This window comes from Capra hircus, chromosome 1 (genome assembly GCF_001704415.2).
Source record: "Capra hircus breed San Clemente chromosome 1, ASM170441v1, whole genome shotgun sequence".
NCBI lineage: Eukaryota > Metazoa > Chordata > Mammalia > Artiodactyla > Bovidae > Capra > Capra hircus.
Genome location: NC_030808.1, coordinates 92,904,256 through 92,923,401, shown reverse-complemented (window position 1 = coordinate 92,923,401; position 19,146 = coordinate 92,904,256). Strand labels below are relative to the sequence as shown.

The 19,146-nt window shown below is 38.5% G+C and overlaps 1 protein-coding gene and 1 pseudogene across 1 annotated transcript in view; one reads left to right on the top strand and one right to left on the bottom strand.

Moving 5' to 3' along the window:
- NLGN1 (neuroligin 1) overlaps nucleotides 1–19,146 on the top strand; it is a 783,716-nt gene that overhangs the window by 528,514 nt on the left and 236,056 nt on the right. The gene's annotated exons all lie outside the window — the stretch shown is intronic.
- On the bottom strand, nucleotides 565–16,848 carry LOC102188172 (annotated as a pseudogene).

Below are 19,146 nucleotides of genomic sequence, written 5' to 3'. Positions count from 1 at the left end.
CACGTCTGTCATCTCTTGATTCTCCAGAGTTGTTTCTGGTCATCTAACTTGCTAAGTTGGGGTCCGTTTTTTGTTCCCTTCAACTGTCCATCTAAATCTGTTGCAAGCCTCAATCAAAAAAAAATGACCTTCTAATATGGAGAAGAGTCATCTTCAGTCAAGGGAATTATTGTTACTACATTTGCTAGATATAATTATAAAATTAGATCCCCTGGCGGGGGGTGGTAAATTATTTCCTTTAATTTGCTAAAACCTCTTACCTCTTTTACAGTAGAAAGGAGATAGTCTCAGATGATGAAAAGAAATCCTTGTGAAGTCAAAAATAGAAGAAAGAGTAAAATATTTGGATTAGTACTGGTTGCCAGTATTGGATTAGTATTAGAAGGAGAGGAACAGACTAATCAAGTAAGAGGCAGAGGTGAGAACAGGCTCCAAGCCTTTAGCTTATTTATACTCTCAAGCTTATCTTGGGAATGACACTTTCTAGATAAGAAAAGATTGCTTCCGAGAGTGAGATCAGGGTACAATGGCCAAGTGGACGGTTAGGAAGAGAAGAGCTCATCATCATGAAGTCTGCCTGAAGTCATCAGCCTTCCCCTTCCTTGAGTGGGTTCTCCGGGGAGCAGAATACTGGCAGGGTGGCAGCAGCTTTTCTCTCAGGTGAACCTCGCGATGTTTGATCAGCACAGAGCTCTTGCTGAAGTGTCTGCCACACTGGATGCACCCGTAGGGCTTCTCCGGGGTGTGTACTCGCCGGTGCTCGCGAAATCTCGTACCGTTATTGAAACTTTTCTCATAGTCCACACACTTGTAGGGATTCTTACCCGTGTGGACACTCTGGTGGGTGCGAACTGTTGGTGAAGCTCCTCCCGTACTCTCCGTACGGGTAGGGCTTCTCTCCAGTGTGGGTTCTCTGATGTATAATGAGACTCAAGCTCTGGCTGCAGCATTTCCCACACTCTCCACCTGTGTAGGTTTTCTCCCCTGTGTGAATTCTCTGGTGGTCACCAAAGTTGGAGGAGTCGTTAAAGCTTTTCCCGCAGTTGAGACATTTAAAAGGTTTTTCTCCCGTGTGGATTCTTTGGTGTCGCACTAGACTCCTGCTTCTGCCAAAGCACTTCCCACAGACACTGCCCTTAGAAGGGTTTTCCTTCTGGTGGGTCAGGCGGCACATGAGATGCGCACTCCTTCCAAAGCTTTCTCCATATCTGAGGAGCCGGAAGGGCCTCTTCCCCACAAGAGGCCTCTGATGCGCTAGGGCTTTCCCCAAATCTCGAAGCTGAGGCACCAGTCTTCCCTGTCCGATTCCGTGAAGGTTTTCCCACTGTCTTCCTGAGATGCAATCCCTTTTACGACATTTACCTGGATCAACATTCTGGAAAACGACCCTTTTAGACTTTTCTATGAATGTCCTATGCTGCTCCATGTCCTTACAGATTACCTGTATTGCATCGTCTTTGATACTACTTGCAATTTCAAAATCGCTCGGGTTTTGCAGTAAACCTGGAGGTCCCTGGAATTCTGGTTCTTTTTTTTTTTTTTTTTTTACTTTATTTTACTTTACAATACTGTATTGGTTTTGCCATACATTGGCATGAATCCACCATAGGTGTATACAAGCTCCCAATCCTGAATCCCCCTCCCATCTCCCACCTCATATCATCTCTCTGGATCATCCCCATGCACCAGCCGCAAGTATCCTGTATCCTGTATCGAGCATAGACTGGCACTTCGTTTCTTACGTGAGAGTATACATGTTTCAATGCCATTCTCCCAAATCATCCCACCCTCTCCCTCTCCCTCAGAGACAAAAGAGACACATGTATAGAATGGAATTCTGGTTCTCTTATGATTTCCTCCTCACTCATTCTCCTGCTGCCAGTCTTCAACAAGCGCCTCCTGGGAATCCTCCTCAGGTTCCCAGCCTGTAGGTTCCTTAGGTTCAATTTCCATGTCGTCTCTTTCTTGAACTGAGGGTGATGGGGCATCTTCTAGGGAGCTGATGGGAGAAGCAGATGCCTGAGAGTTAATCAGGGTATCTATCTCCTTGTAGAATCTGCAGGACTCTAGCACATGACTATTTTTCACTTTGTGGTAACTCTTCTGAAGGCTTTTGAACTTGGTCTGGCACTGTTCTGGAGTTTGGAGGAAGCCATACTCTCGCAGCTGCTCAGACACAGCCCCATACAACTTGCTCTTCCGATGACAGGCTTGCAGCGCTTCATAAAACCAAGTCTCATGGAGGGTGTCAAGGAAAGTCTTGGTTTCCTCGTAGCCCCTGTGCACACCACTCAGGTTTTGAAATATGACAGGGCCACCATGAAGCTCAGGCTTCCGGGTAAACTCAACGCCCATTTTATCACCATCAGACTCCTCTGCAGCTTCTTCCTCCTCCACCATATTGATCTGTTCTAGATTAATTAGCACTGATGCCAGTTCTCTTCAGTCTGGGGAGAGACAGAATCTCCCTTGGCTTATCTGTGGATGAAACATGTGCTGCAGGATTCAACAAAGCGCCCATGTCCTCAAAGAAGGCACAGGGTTCTAGCACAGGGCCATTTCTCGCTTTTCGGTAACTCTTCCGCAGATTTTTGAACTTGGTCCGACACTGTTCTGGTGTTGGGAGGAAACCACATTCTCGCAACCGTTACTAATCCAATACCATGACAGTGACTGTGATTTTGAGGGAAGAGAGTTGTAGCTAAAATTTCTTTGCATCTTTAGTGAAGTGACTGTAGAATGCAATAACCATACAGATGGCAAATGGTAACAAGGCAAGTAAGAATATATTTACCGGTATTTTTTATGCCTCCTTTGTCAGGTGAATGAGCTCAGAATCTTTTATATCATTATTCATGTAAAAGCAGGATGTGCATGGGGAATTAGGCAGAGAGGCAGTTTTTATTTTCACAGTTGACTTTTTAGAATTATGAAAACTTCACTTCTTTAACTCCATTTGCTTGTACATCGTTTTGACACATTGTGTAATGAAATTTTATGGCAAAGTAAAGCATTTATACTGGAAAGTACCTGTTTCAGTTAAATTAGATAAAAGCACATGAATTGGACATCATTCCCATTCCACTGCAGATGAATCTCACTTTCACAGAATTTGGAAAAGAGCATTAAGAGTGCTATGTTATAGCACTAATAAAGAGATTTATGTATTTCATCTTGCTTCCTTCATGCCATTTCCCAGAGCCCATGAAATTGCTTGAAACACAATAGGTAAATACTCATAAATATTTGTTGAAGAATTCTTAAGTAAGTAGATGAATACTAATCAAAAACTACTTGACTATATGGCAAGTCAACTTGCACATATATATTTTAAACATTAATAAAATATTATTCTCCCATCACTAATTTTAACTGACCTATTTCTGCCAGAAGGTGTGAGGATAGTCTGGAAATGCATATGTGTATTGCATGATTACTGCAGAAAAAATGTATTCCTTACAGTAATCTATGCCATTTTTTGAAAAATTTTAAAGCAGCAAATTTCTACACAGGAATATCTAAAGCACTGAATTTGTCAATACTTCCTTGTCTATAGATAATTTCTGGTACCAATGGTTCAGCATATCCTTGGGCAAGATATTGAGAATTTTTAAAGCAAATGCCAGGTCTTTCACATTCAACCCTGCAGGCTTGAGGATGAAATGTGAGTAATCTGATCTACAAATATATTCACAAATGTATATAATAGCTGTATGTAGAGAGAATATGAGCAGTTTCCCGTTGCTGTTTAAAACTTTTCTGAGCTTCCACAATGTGCCTGGTGCTAACTGGGGCACCTCAATTATTCTCCATCTGTGCTCACTACCAAACCTGCCAGCCATCATACTGCTTGGGCCCTGGAGCCTACGGCAGAGAGCCTGGCAGGGTAAATGGTGCAATCTAGTATTTCTTCCTGGGTAGTTTTGCTTGTTAATCTAGTAAAGGGATCTCTTTGTGCCCAGTATTGACTTAGACCATGAAATAAAGCCATGGGTTAGCCTGGCCTCAAAGGCAACTTTGCATAGAAGAGATACTATGTTGAAATTCCACATAGGAGTATTTTCAGTGCCAATGGGATAGGATGGCTTAAGAGCAAAACTGCTGTAAATGAAGGTGTTCTAGGGGAGTGTGGGGGAAGTTTAGTGATCAATCTTGTGAATAGATTATAAAATGCATCAGCCTCTACTCCCAGTTTTGTTGTTGTTTAGTCACTGTGTCATGTCAGACTCTGTGACCCCATGGACTGTAGCCTGCCAGGCTCCTCTGTCCATGGGATTTACCAGACAAGCATACTGGAGTAGGTTGCCATTTCCTTCTCCAGGAGATCATTCGTACCTAGGGATCAAACCTGCATCTCCTGCTTGGAAGGTAGATTCTTTACCACTGAAGCTCCTGGGAAGCCATTCCCAATGTTCTGTTCAGTTCAGTTCAGTTCAGTTGCTCAGTTGTGTCTGACTCACTTCCTATTAAATAGTGTGCTATATCAAATCAGATAGACTTTTCTGCAAAAACCTTGGGGAAAGCATATTTTTTCTTTAACCTAATAGCCATGCTGCAATCTTGAGACTACAGTTGGTGAAAATGAAAACCTATAACTTCTGGCAATATTTGAATCAAGTCATATGCCTTGTGACTTAAGATGACCCCAGGTTGTTTCATGAGAATCCATTAAAGTGGCAAGCTCTGAGCAATAGACTCTACATGGATTATTATTCCTAATTCTTTCAATAACTACCCAGGTTAGTTGTTATTCCTAACTGATAGGAAGAAACTGAGGCACAGAGAAGTTAAATAATTGTGCTGAGTTTGCATGGCTATAAAGCATCTAAGCTGGAGATTTGAACCTGGCTGTATATGACAGTATAACTCACATTCTTGTACACACTGCGTCTAAGGACTCAAAGCCCTTATGGATTTAGAACTGATTTCTGTGACTTCTGAATTCTCATCTTTGTCCTCTTTAAAATTGCTGGTGAGTGTGTGGGTTGGAGGAAAAATTACTTAGCTCTCCTAAGGACATAGAAACCAGTCATCATGGTACCACCAATGTTGGACTGCTGCTGCTGCTATTAAGTCCCTTCAGTCATGTCCGCCTCTGTGCGATCCCAGAGACAGCAGCCCACCAGGCTCCCCCATCCCTGGGATTCTCCAGGCAAGAACACTGGAGTGGGTTGCCATTTCCTTCTCCAATGCCTGAAAGTGAAAAGTGAAAGTGAAGTCGCTCAGTCGTGTCCGACTCTTTGCGACCCCATGGACTGCAGCCCACCAGGCTCCTCTGTCCATGGGATTTTCCAGGCAAGAGTATTGGAGTGGGGTGCCATTGCCTTCTCCTAGAGGCCTCCAATTCAGAATTATTTTTATTTTTCATTTCTCTTTCCACATGGTACTCAGTATATACTCTATAATAAAAACTTGAGTTGGGGGACTATGTTAGGGGGAGCAGTGAATTGGAATATTTTCCCTTTTCCAGCTAAACCTGAACAAGCCATTCTATCTCATATGTTAGCAGATCATATAACTTCTACCATGTATAAATTGGACTTTTTGAACTGATGTGAAAATAGAGAAAGAGGAAAAAAGAGGAAGGGCAGGAAAAGAGAAAATGGGAAACAAACCCTGGAAATGATTCAAAAGTACAAAAAGAAGAATCAGAACATGTATTCTCTACTTTCCTTGAGCAGTAAGATTTAAAGCAAGTAGAAATAAACATTTCCTTGAGGCTCTTTCCCTTTACTCTCGCTCCCCAAGCAAATGTTCATTTTTCTTGAAGGAGATTGCTGATCAGAATCAAATTCTCCCTTCCTCTTTCTTGCACATCCCATCCTGCCCTACAATTCAACTTGCTTACTCCTACACCTTCAAGATTCCTCCACTTTCAGTCAATCAATCATGAGAAGAGCCATGCTGTAATTTTGTGCTTTTCACATTCTTAACTTACTTTACAATGGGATTTTGAGGTGCTTTTTGCTGGCTTGAGCTGATAAGAAAATATATATATATATAAGAGTGTTGGCTTCTTGAGCTTACATCAATGTTGTGAATTATATAATGAAACCTGTCTGGGTGGAATTCTAAAGCTATTATCCTCCTAGCACTGAGATAGGACACCAAAAGAACTGTTTAGGATCTCTTAGCCATTTATAGCTTGATAAGTCAGTTTCTTTTCCTCTTAAAAAAAAGGTTTGTTGAGAGCTAGTTATTCAACTTACCACATTGTCAATATTTTGCATTATCAGCCCTTGGGGAACACATTAAATCCTAAGGTATGATTTCTCCATAAGGTTATTCTGCCTCTTAAATGAGGTCTCAATATCTATTCTAGTGGTGTTTGAAAAGTTTTCACTTGGGATCTTCTGTGACCTTGGTGTTGTGTGCCATTTGTGCATCATTAAAAGGTTGTAATGAAGTTCTGCCGCACACAGATTGTAAAAGGTCAAGCAGAAAGTTAGGAGCCAATGAGGTTGGGAAGAAAAATTGTGCTTGCTGCAGAAGTTGAGGGATTCATTATATTGATGCTATGGGGTTTTCAGCAGAGTAATAACTGGGTTAGCAATAGAATGTAAATCTTCTCAGCCACTTAGTCTGAATCTGCTTCTTCTTGATTTGTGGGGATATATTTTTAACAGAGTACAAGGAAAGTCATTACACTCAGAGGAAAGCCAGTAGAATTGGTAAATGCACTATAGATGGTTCAGCCGTAAAGAAGAGTAGAACTGGAGGAATAAAGCATATCACCCTTCCTAGTTGCCACTCAAAGAATTATTGTCAACCCCTATGAAATAATTGTCTCAGAAGAACTTTGCATAGGTGATTACTTTTATTCTTAAAAGGATATACATTGTTGTTTTTAGCTTCAGTAGTCCAGAAGTACAAATATAGCTAATTAAAATGTTTAAAATAATCAACAAAATTAATTAAATGGATTTTAGATAAAACATATTAAAATAGCAGCAGCTTCAAGCCAATTTATTAAGGACCAGTAAGACAGGGTAATGAGGTCCTGACTACTGTAAAAGGAAAAGAAACTCTAAAGTTACTGGTTCTCTACTAAATATTCTCTGGATGCATTTTCTTAAAATGGAATTCTAGAAATTATGTGCAAAAGTGCAGCAGTTGATTGCATGTCTCACAAGCTTACATATGGAGTGAAATAATTTCTTCTTTAAACAAGCCCCAAACCATCTGTTGACTTAAGTCAATTCTCTGAATTTTACTTGGAAATAATTGGAAGTCTAGATATTCTATAAGACTGGCTCAATGGGTTTATTTAATTTATTCATGAGGTTTTATGTATGTGTGTATGAGGGGAGAGGGATAAGAAACCTTTTTCTTCAGATAGATAAAGAGTCAGTAAGATATGTCATAATATTAAGACTATTATTAGGCATTTCAACTTGACTCAAATCCATTGATTTAATTTGAATGATTTAAAAGTTTTAGAAAAATAAAAATGACTTTTTAGAAAGCTTTGAAATTTGGAAATGAAGGACAATGGGAAGTTACAGATAATTTTTTTCAAAAACTTGTTTTGTTGTAATTATCAACAGATAAAGTATTAGACTAAAATTTATGGTAGAAAGGCTACCTATAGTTTGATTTGCAGTAGGTGGCATTATGTTTTTATAAAAACTGATTTATTTTCTTTATCAAAACTTTATAAATGGCTTCCTGAGGCCAGGTGGAGTTTGAGTATCTCTCCAGTTTGTTTCAGTTCAGTTCAGTCACTCAGTCGTGTCTGACTCTTTGCGAACCCATGAATCACAGCACCCTAGGCCTCCCTGTCCATCACTAACTCCCGGAGTTCACCCAAACTCATGTCCACCGAGTCGGTGATGCCATCCAGCCATCTCATCCTCTGTCGTCCCCTTCCCCTCCTGCCCCCAATCCCTCCCAGCATCAGAGTCTTTTCCAATGAGTCAACTCTTTGCATGAGGTGGCCAAAGTACTGGAGTTTCAGTTTCAGCATCAGTCCTTCCAATGAACACCCAGGACTGATCTCCTTCAGAATGGACTGGTTGGATCTCCTTGCAGTCTCTCAAGAGTCAAGGGACTCGCAAGAGTCTTCTCCAGCACCACAGTTCAAAAGCATCAATTCTTCGGCACTCAGCTTTCTTCACAGTCCAACTCTCACATCCATACATGACCACCTGAAAAACCATAGCCTTCTCTCTTGCCATCATTCAAATATAGTAATGCCAATATTTAAAAAAAATTTTATCCAAAAATTCTAACTGATTAAATATCAACTAAGAATTCAACGATTTGAAAGTGTCCCTTGAGAGGAAAGCAATAATTGGATAAATGGGAATGTTATATCACAGTCCTTTAGAACTAGAACTTCTGTGCTTCATTCATTAATATAGTCTCATTGTTCAGAGGAGATAGATATTTTTTCTATCTAGATTTTTTCTCCAAAATATAAATACTATTGAATTCATTGTCTTTATGGTAAGGAAACATAGTCATTTATTGATATGTTATTTATTACTTTAAAACTGCTTTTTCTATTAAAATTTGTGTAAGCAAAATACTTTGGTTACTAATTTAACACTGATTTAGCATTATAATTATGTGTAATAAATATTGCATTTACTATGTTTGCATCTAAGTATTACATTATATTAAATACTAATAATAGCATCCAGAGTCTTTTCTTGGCAGTGGTACCTATCTCATTTGTTTATTCATTTATTCTCTCATTCAACAGTTTCTTAGTAATTTCCCTCTATCAAGCTGTAGTAAGTTTCCCCTCAGAAAAGAGCCTATAATCTAGTAGAGAATTAGATATATAGGAAAATCAGTACAAGCAAACATGGTAATGTATATAGTGGAAAGTACAAGTATACATATACCAAGGAGAATCATTGTAAAAAGGGTATCTTGCTATATCTAAGAAATCAAGGTGATTGTGAGAAATAAATAAGGTATGGCATTCAGAAAGCATTTATGGCTATGGGAGTAATTTGATTACTATGCATTAAGTATTTATTGAGAATCTACTATATGCCACTCATTGTATGAGAATCTTTAGGTATAAAAATAAAAACGGCAAGTTCCTTGCACTCAAAGTGCTTACTGCCAAGTAAAGGAGACAATAGAAGGATAGAAGAAATAAAATCATTACATCATTCCATAATAATAAATACTTAAATAAAACTATGCATCCTGCTTTTAGCAATCTGCAAAGGAGAGACTAATTATCTTCCTAAATGGACTGGGAAGACTTTACTGAAAAGATACAGTGGAGGAATAAGAAGCAACTTAGATGAATGGGAGTTTGCTGGACACATAAAGTTGATCCAAGGAGCAAGAATAAAAACTATACCAATAAGATGGTCTGAAAAATTATGGCAAAGGCACCTAATATTAAAGTATGAATTTCAGGGAAATGTCCCACAGTGAGTTAAAGAGATAGATAAGGTTGATCACACCATGAAATGTCTCAACATATGAGCACGCAAATTCTTCTGAAAGGCATAGATCTTTCTTTTTGATTTATAACATTATAGTTTTAAAATGGCATAACAAAATAAAATTTCAATACAGTTGTCCCTTGAATAGAATGGTTTTGAAATGCGTGAGTCCACTTGTATGCTAGACTTTCCTCAATGGTAAACATAGAGTACTACACGATCCATACTTGGTCGAGTCTGTGAATACAGAGGAAACATGAGTATGGAAGAAACTCAGGTACCCTGGAACCAGGGCTACCGAGGGTAGATTTTCAACTGTGCAAAGGGTTGGCACCCCTAACCCTCCTGTTGTTCAAATTTGAACTGTATATCAATTTCACTCTAAGATATGACAAAATTAAATACAGTTAAGTCATGGGGTCACAAAGAGTCGGACACAATTGAGCGACTGAACTGAACTGAACTGATAGAAGATGCTTTAAAACTCTCTTTTGGGGGCAAACTATTTTTACCAGCCACCAAGTGAAACAACTCCTAAATGGGAGAGGCCATTTATGGATGTCTGATCAAAGAATCCTCAGATATCAAGTAGTGCTGATGGAAAATCCAGGTCTGACTATGTCCCCTTGTGAGGTTCTTAACCCTGCCACTCTCCTGCCTACCCCCGAGGGCTCTCTCCCCTTTCACTCTTGCCTAGAAACTTTGGACCACTGCACAAAATCCCAAGAGGGATTGTCAGAAGATCCTCTGACCAATCCTGAGGAAATCTGGTACACTGATGGAAGAAGCTTTGTCTTTGATGGAAAAAGAAGAGCCGGATATGCAGTAGTCTCCAATTTTGAGACCACGAGGCTAAAAATTTGCCACTAGGTAGTTCAGTACAATTAGTTGAGCTCATAGCTCTGATTTGAGCGTCAGAGCTGGGAAAAGGAAAAAGAGTAGATATTTACACTGACTCCAAGCATGCCTTTCTGGTGCTACATGCACATGCTGCTATTTGGAAAGAAAGAGGCCACTTGACCACCCGAGGGTCCCCAATCAAATATGGTGATCAAATCCTTAGGCTCTTGGAGGCAGTCCATCTGCCCAGTGAGGTTTCAGTCTCCCATTGTAAAGGATACCAAAAAGGGAGCACAGAAGTGGCACGAGGGAACCAAGCAGCTGGTCAGGTGGCTAACAGAGAGCATTACAGATCATGCTGCAGTCCATGGGGTCACAAAGAGTCAGACATGACTGAGTGACTGAACAACCCCTGCATATGAAAGAGTTCCATTCTGAGGGCATGTTCATAGTCCAATTTGTTCATAAGTCCAACAAAGTTAGCCTGGTACCCAATTAACACAATCAGCTGTATAATAAGTTTATAATTACTGTACTCGAATAGGTTTAGAATCGTTTTCACACAAATAATACATTCAAAAACAGCACAAAAAATAAAGAAAATATCTTTAATCTTTTGGTATAGTATCATGAAAGGTACAGTACAACAGCTGGCATAGAGGTACTGGCATCAAGTGAACAGGCAAGAAGAGTTATTGACTGGAGGAGGGAGAGGAGGTAGGAGATGGTAGAGTTGAGGGATCATCAGCAATAGGAGACAGAGGGCCAGCTGCAATTTCACTCATGCCTGGCTACACATTTGCATCTTTGAAAGTTTGCAACTTGAAGAAGTGTATGTAGGGGATTTACCATAGATGCAGAAGAACTAAATAACATAAATTAGTAAGGTTCAGTTCAGTTCAGTTCAGTCGCTCAGTTGTGTCCGACTCTTTGCGACCCCATGAATTGCAGCACGCCAGGCCTCCCTGTCCATCACCAACTCCCCTAAGGTAGACACTATAAATGCATATTGAAATATACATCATGAAAATAGAAAATATACATTTTTCTCAGGTACTCTTGAAACATTCATAAAAGTTGACCAGTATACTAAGTTATAAAGAAGATCTTAGTATGTTACAAAGTTTTAATAATACTAACATTTTTGTATCAATACATAAGCAAATGAGATATTAATTTTAAAAGACTTTCAACCTGGAAATATCAGAATTATCTATTAAACAAATCCTGAGGAAAAAGGAACATACAAATCCTAATTTAAGAATTTCCAAAAACTAATATAAAACTCCATATATTCAAATCTGTGTGATATAAATAAATCAGTTAACAGAAAATATCATAATCTTAAATATTTATATCAAAAATATGAAAGAATAGTATAAATGAGTTAATTTTTCAACCTAGAAACACAGCAAATAAAAATAAAAGCACTACAAAGAAATAAATAATGAAGAAAGAGACTGGTTAATTAAGTATTAACCAAAAAAAAGGAAGAGATAATAGACACATCCCATGTTGACATTTTGACACATTAATAAACTAAGCAAGACACTGTCTATCCAGATCAAGAAAAAAAGAGGGAAATAAAAAATAAAAGTAATTAAAATATATATTACTATATATATGTGTTTATATACATAAACATAAATACTGTGAATCAAAGAAAGCAAAGTTCAAAATTCTTTATGTTGACAAATATGATTTAAACTCCCAGCAACATCATCTCTAATGTTTAATATAAAATATTTAAAATATGTTAGGCATGTGAGGAAACAGAAAAGTATGACTCATAATTAACAAAATGACAGTTATAAGAAACAGACCTTGAGAGATTCATATTTTAGAACGAGTAGAAAAGGACTTTAAAGCCATTATTATAAATATATTCAGTGATTTAAAAGAAAGAGTGTTCACAATAAATAAATATGTGGCAAAATATCAGCAGAGAAGCAGAAACTATAAAAGTGCAACAAATGAATATTTTAGAGCTAACAATTAGAATATCTTAAATTTTAAAAATCAACCATAGGCTTAAAATGAAACTGTAGAATGCAAAAGAAAAGATTACTGAACTTGAGGATGGACCAGTAGAAAGTACTTATCCAAATATAACAGGACAACTTGAAAAAAAAGTGAAGAATTTCAATGTTTTGAGAGACAATGTCAAGTAATCTATGTTACATGTGATATGAGTCCCAAAAAGAGTAGAGAGAAAAAATGGAGATAATTTTTGGAAGAAATAATAGCTAAATGCTTACCAAATTTGTGTTAAAATATCAAGTTATGGATTAAAGAATTTTCATCAATAATAGAGTAAATAGAAAGAGAACCTCATTCAGATAGATCCTAGTCAAACTGCTAAAATTCAGTGCTAAAAAGAAAACCCTGAAACCAGCCAAAGGAGATAAAATATCATTTAGTTCAGTTCAGTTCAGTTGCTCAGTCGTGGCCGACTCTTTGCGACCCCATGAATCACAGCACGCCAGGCTTCTCTGTCCATCATCAACTCCCAGAGTTCACTCAAACTCACGTCCATCGAGTCAGTGATGCCATCCAGCCATCTCATCCTGGGTCGTCCCCTTCCCCTCCTGCCCCCAATCCCTCCCAGCATCAGAGTCTTTTCCAATGAGTCAGCTCTTCACATGAGGTGGCCAAAGTACTGGAGTTTCAGCTTCAGCATCATTCCCTCCAAAGGAATCCCAGGGCTGATCTCCTTCAGAATGGACTGGTTGGATCTCCTTGCAGTCCAAGGGACTCTCAAGAGTCTTCTCCAACACCACAGTTCAAAAGCATCAATTCTTTGGCACTCAGCTTTCTTCACAGTTCAACTCTCATATCCATACATGACCACTAGAAAAACCATAGCCTTGACTAGACGGACCTTTGTTGGCAAAGTAATGTCTCTGCTTTTCAACATGCTATCCAGGTTGGTCATAACTTTTTTTCCAAGGAGTAAGTGTCTTTTAATTGCATGGCTGCAGTCACCATCTGCAGTGATTTTGGAGCCCCCCAAAATAAAGTCTGACACTGTTTCCACTGTTTCCCCATCTATTTCCCATGAAGTGATGGGACCAGATGCCATGATCTTCGTTTTTTCAATGTTGAGCTTTAAGCCAACTTTTTCACTCTCCTCTTTCACTTTCATCAAGAGGCTTTTTAGTTCCTCTTCACTTTCTGCCATAAGGGTGGTGTCATCTGCATATCTGAGGTTATTGATATTTCTCCCAGCAATCTTGATTCCAGCTTGTGCTTCTTCCAGTCCAACGTTTCTCATGATGTACTCTGCATATAAGTTAAATTAGCAGGGTGATAATATACAGCCTTGATGTACTCCTTTTCCTATTTGGAACCAGTCTGTTGTTCCATGTCCAGTTCTAACTGTTGCCTCCTGACCTGCATACAGATTTCTCAAGAGGCAGGTCAGGTGGTCTCGTATTCCCATCTCTTTCAGAATTTTCCACAGTGTATTGTGATCCACACAGTCAAAGGCTTTGGCATAGTCAATAAAGCAGAAGTAGATGTTTTTTTTGGAATTGTCTTACTTTTTCCATGATCCAGCAGATATTGACAATTTGATCTCTGGTTCTTCTGCCTTTTCTAAAACCAGCTTGAACATCAGGAAGTTCACAGTTCATGTATTGTTGAAGCCTGGCTTGGAGAATTTTGAGCATTACTTTACTAACATGTGAAATGAGTGCAATTGTGCATTCTTTGGCATTCCCTTTCTTTGGGATTGGAATGAAAACTGACCTTTTCCAGTTCTGTCACCACTGCTGAGTTTTCCAAATTTGCTGGCATATTGAGTGTAACACTTTCACAGCATCATCCTCCAGTATTTGAGATAGCTCAACTGGAATTCCATCACCTTCACTAGCTTTGTTCGTAGTGATGCTTTCCAAGGCCCGCTTGACTTCCTATTCCAGGATGTCTGGCTCTAGGTGAGTGATCACACCATCGTGATTATCTTGGTTGTGAAGATCTTTTTTGTACAGTTCTTCTGTGTATTCTTGCCACCTCTTTTTAATATCTTCTGCTTCTGTTAGGTCCATACCATTTCTGTCCTTTATCGAGCCCATCTTTGCATGAAATATTGCCCTGGTATCTCTAATTTTCTTGAAGAGATCTCTAGTCTCTCCATTCTGTTGTTTTCCTCTATTTCTTTGCATTGATTGCTGAGGAAGGCTTTCTTATCTCTTCTTGCTATTCTTTGGAACTCTGCATTCAGATGCTTATATCTTTCCTTTTCTCCTTTGCTTTTTGCCTCTCTTCTTTTCACAGCTATTTGTAAGGCCTCCTCAGACAGCCATTTTGCTTTTTTGCATTTCTTTTCCATGGGGATGGTGTTGATCACTGTCTCCTGTAATGATAATGAACCATAGCCAGGTATGAATGAGGTTGGAATGGCATCTCAAACATGTTGAAAGGATGGAAAAGTTGAACCTTGGATTTTATATCCAATGAAAACATCTCTGAAATAAAGGATTAAATAAATGTATTTTTGGATGAATGACAACTGATAGAATTCCTCACTGGCAGACTTGCACTACAAGAAATGCTAAAAGAAAAGAAAAATTATGGTGCTATAGGAAATGACACCAATGAGAACTTTAACCTACAGGAAAGAACAGAGATCTCTGGAAAATGATACGTTTGTGGGAGGGAGAATAGAAGAGGCAATCAACTTTTTAAAAATTTCTTTTTAAAATGTCTGTCTGTTTAAAATAATAATATGGTTTTATTCCATATGTAAGTGTAAAATATACGACAGTTACACAAAGGATGGGAAAATAAATAAAATTAAGTTCTTGTGAGGTTTGCATATTTTAAAAAGTACTAAAATTTATTATCAAATAGCGTATAAAAATGATGATTTGTGGGTGCACAAGCTACATGTGTGTGTATGTGAGAAAGAGGGAGAGAAAGAAGGAGACAGAGAGGAAGAAAGAGATGAAGCCAGAGGATGTGGTAAAAATATTAATAGATAATTTAATAAAAGGACTTATAAGTAGTTATTGGTCTTTCAACTTTTTTATAGTTTGAAATCTTTAATAATAAAAAGGGAGGAAAGGGAATAGCAAATATAAAGTACCAATAACTGGATATTTTAGGGATAAAGAAGAAACAAACAAGGAAAGCATCTATGAAAAAAATATGAAAGCTGCATTAAGACAATACTTTATTCTTAATATAGTACTGGAATTTAGTAGGTGTAAAATATTTTGGATTAATTCGTTGATGAACAGGAACTTGAGACATGGGAGATTAGAAAGAAGAAAAGGAAAGTAATTCTGAGTATTAATCCACCATCTTAATTTAACAAACATATGTGCATACTGTGCGTGCTAAGTCACTTCAGTTGTGTCTGACTCTTTGAGAGTCTACGGACTGTAGCCTACCAGGCTCCTCTCTTCATGTGATACTCCAGGCAAGAATATTGGAGTGGGTTGCCATGCCCTCCTCCAGAGGATCTTCCTCACTCAGGGATCAAACCCCCATCTCTTACATACCTTGCATTGGCAGGCGGGTTTTACCACTAGTGCCACCTGGGAAGCCCTTCACATACAGTGTATGTAATTCAGAACATGAACTGTGGTGCCAGATTCATAGTTTGAGTCTGAAATTTGATGCAGTTACTTACAAGCTGTGTTGTTGTTGTTTGGTCACTAAGTTGCGTCCAACTCTTTGGGACCCCATGGACTGCAGCACTCCAGGTTTTCCCTTCCTTCGCTATCTCCTGGACTTTACTCAAATTCATGTCCCTTGAGTCCAGTGATGCTATCTTAACCATCTCATCCTCTGCTGCCCCACTTCTCCTTTTGCCTTCAATCTTTCCCAGCATCAGAATGTTTTCCAATGAGTCAGCTCTTCACATCAGGTGACCAAAGTACTGGAGCTTCAGCTTTAGCATCAGTCCTTCCAATGAATATTCAGGGCTGGTTTCCTTTAGGATTGACTGGTTTGATCTCCTTGCAGCCAAAGGGACTCTCAAGTCTTCTCCAGCACCAAAATTTGAAGGCATCAGTTCTTTGGCCCTCAGCCTTCTTTATGGTCCAACTCTTAGATCCACATGTAATTTAACTACTGGAAAAACCAAGCAGAAAGCAGAAACACTTTAAGATATTATTTTAACTCCATCTGGGTAATGTGGTACACTTCTTCTACAATGACAGGCAGTGATCCCATGTCTTCATAATCATGTTTTTTTATAATGCCCTCTCCCTGGATTTTCTGATGGCTCAGACAATAAAGAATCTGCCTGCAATGTCAGAGACTGGGGTTTGATCCCTGGATTGAGAAGATCCCCTGGATGAGGGCAACCCACTCCAGCGTTCTTGCCTGGAAAATCCCTATGGACAGGGGAGCCTGGTGGGCTACAGTCCATAGGGACTCAAAGAGTTGGACACAACTGAGTGACTCCGCACAACACAGCATGACCCTGTGCGTGAGCACAGTCCCTGGTGAATATCTTCTAGTGAAGAGAATATGGCTAATGTGATGAGGTTATAAGAGAAAGTGACTTTTGTCTTACCATTATTCCCCTCCCCACCCCGACCAGCTCTCCTAACTTACTTGGTCTGAGGAAGTCAGTGACCATGTTGCGGTCTTCTCTTTGGAGAGGTTCATGAGATGAGGAACTAGGGTAACCTTTGATCAAGCCCCTTGAGGAACTGAATCCTACCAACAACTACATAAACGAGGTTGGAAGCAGGTCTACCCCCTAGTTGAGCATTAAGATGACAGCAGCCCTACTCCATACCTTGAAGGCAGTCCTGATGAGACTCTGAGTCAAAAGATCCAGCTAAGCAGTGCCAAAGAGATAATAAATATCATTGTTTGAAGCCATGAAATTTGGGATTAATGTGTTGCATATCATAAAATAACTAATACACTTGGCTTTGTAAATGTGTATTTTTACAACAAATTTGAACAGCTGGAAAGTTTAATGATATTTTTGAAATCTTAAAAGGGTTATTACAATAGACTTAATGCCAACTTCACTATACAAATGATTGTTAGTCTAATTATTCATGGTCTCACTAATGTAAATTTGCAGAAGCAGTTTATTCTTTATCTTTTTTTTCTTCTGTTCCCCTCATTTATAACAGATGATCTAGTAACTAAAGTAACTTGAAAATGATGGAGTTTTAAAAATTAAAATATTCTAGAAGAATCTGACACAAATTTAAAAAAGGAAGTTATGTTAAGACATTGTATTTGACAGGGTATTTGATACTTCAAATCTGTGTAAGTAACCTGTCAACTTATTCCAAGGTTGAATATACTTTTAAAAATTTGTTTTCTTATTTAGTTTTTTCACTGTTGACCATGATGTCAATTCTATCTAAATATAGTTTTTAGATGGATTATGGAGCAAATCTTTGTGTATCTGCATGTGTATATCTTAATTTTAGTTGTCTTTAGGTTTTCTACTGTATAAGGTAAAATCATGTCTCTATGACACCTTCTTTCTTTAAGTGCTAACCTTAAGTTGGTTCTTGTTGTGGGCAAAGTGTGTTTTGGCAGGACTTCATATATGAATGACTTATTTGTATTGAAAATTATAATCTATATTAAAAAAATCAGAAACAACAGTCTTTCAAATGATTAGTCTGGTATTTGATAGAAGAAAAAGTTGATAGCAAGTAAGTTCTTCAAATACTCTCTGAAGCTAATGTGTTTTTCTCAGATTGTGATGCTCTTGGTGATAAAAATAATAACATAAAGAATATTTGACACAATCTAAAAATCTTTTTCCTTCCCTATATTCCTAAGTTCTCTGCTTAATAAGCATTATAAATATTTCGCTGTTGCCCTGAAAATATGGATAGCTGCCAAACATAACTCCTTCAGATAAGGGGAAAAATTCAAAACCATAATCTCAAAGGGAAATAGGTAAATAATGATACTATGTTTAAAGTTATCAGAGTTAGCAAATCTTGACCTTTTTTCTTCTGTTGCTGAGAGAAATGAATTTGATAAATTTACCTTTCTACCTTCCAAGCCCCATTAAATTAATCTTATTACAAGTGGGAATTTAGTAAAACTAGAAGGCAATGGCACCCCACTCCAGCACTCTTGCCTGGAAAATCCCATGGATGGAGGAGCCTCGTAGGCTGAAGTCCATGGGGTTACTAGGAGTCGGACACGACTGAGCGACTTCACTTTCACTTTTCACTTTCATGCATTGGAGAAGGAAATGGCAACCCACTCCAGTGTTCTTGCCTGGAGAATCCCAGGGATGGGGGAGCCTGGTGGGCTGCTGTCTCTGGGATCTCACAGAGTCGGATACCACTGAGGCAACTTTGCAGCAGGAGCAGAATATATCTAGGGGGCGTATTTTTACTGACTATAGAGGCAGTCTGAACTGTACTTTTATTTCCTCTGAGTATTCAGAAAGAGTAGATCAATAATTACAAATTCAATATCCAGAATTGATTTTCTTCCATTTTAAATCAGTGAAGAGGTTTTTAACAGTGTTTGTTTAGAAAATGCGGTTTAAAAATCCACATGGAAAGTTAGTGTCACTTTTCTTCTCAGTGACATTACAGAGTAAGATGAAGTTTTCATTGGGTTAAAGTAGGCAGATCTGAGTAGAGTTCTATGGAAACAATTATTCTCAGGTCTCCTGTGCTCTGATGGGCACACACTGTCCTACTAGAGGAATTTCATTTGCCAAATTTGTGATGTATCTGTGCAGACCAGCTCTGTTGCCTAGTTGAAGTCATCTATTACACTCTGTGCCAGTGTCTCCAGATATCTAAACTTAGACACCCTTTAAGAAATGGGACAATCAAATTCATCTATTTGAAGAAAATAGTTTGGGGCATTTGAGGAAAAGCTCAAAAGGACATAAATATTAAAGAAAGTAAATGTAGACTGTTCAAGTACAGAG